This window comes from Etheostoma spectabile, chromosome 16 (assembly GCF_008692095.1).
Source record: "Etheostoma spectabile isolate EspeVRDwgs_2016 chromosome 16, UIUC_Espe_1.0, whole genome shotgun sequence".
Lineage (NCBI taxonomy): Eukaryota > Metazoa > Chordata > Actinopteri > Perciformes > Percidae > Etheostoma > Etheostoma spectabile.
Genome location: NC_045748.1, coordinates 657,143 through 657,503, shown reverse-complemented (window position 1 = coordinate 657,503; position 361 = coordinate 657,143). Strand labels below are relative to the sequence as shown.

The window sequence follows — 361 nt, the reverse complement described above, 5'->3', positions numbered from 1 at the left end:
CACACACACACACACACTTTACAGCTGGCCCAGCCAATAACCCTCAAGTCACGCATTCACACTATCTGAAACCAGCAGTGGGTGAATGAAGCCTTTTCAGTGTTTATCAGTTCAAACACAATGGGTAATTTCAGCTGAGCAGACTTATTGTATTTTGTACAATTACTATAATGCTGCATATAGTATTAACAATGTAATAACAACCTGGCTGTGATTAATCAGTAATGAGTTTTATTGCTACTCTAACTCACACACAAGGGGTTTGTAGACGGCCCCTAAGTCACACCGCAACTAAACACAACTGAATTAGCACAACTTGTATACATTTCTATTACATCTACAGCAGTCAGATTCACTGTGT

At 39.3% G+C, this 361-nt stretch overlaps 1 protein-coding gene across 8 annotated transcripts in view; it reads right to left on the bottom strand.

Annotated features, from left to right (window-relative positions):
• The window catches only part of cacna1bb (calcium channel, voltage-dependent, N type, alpha 1B subunit, b), a 300,576-nt gene that overhangs the window by 207,269 nt on the left and 92,946 nt on the right, over window positions 1-361 (bottom strand). The window lies entirely within an intron of this gene.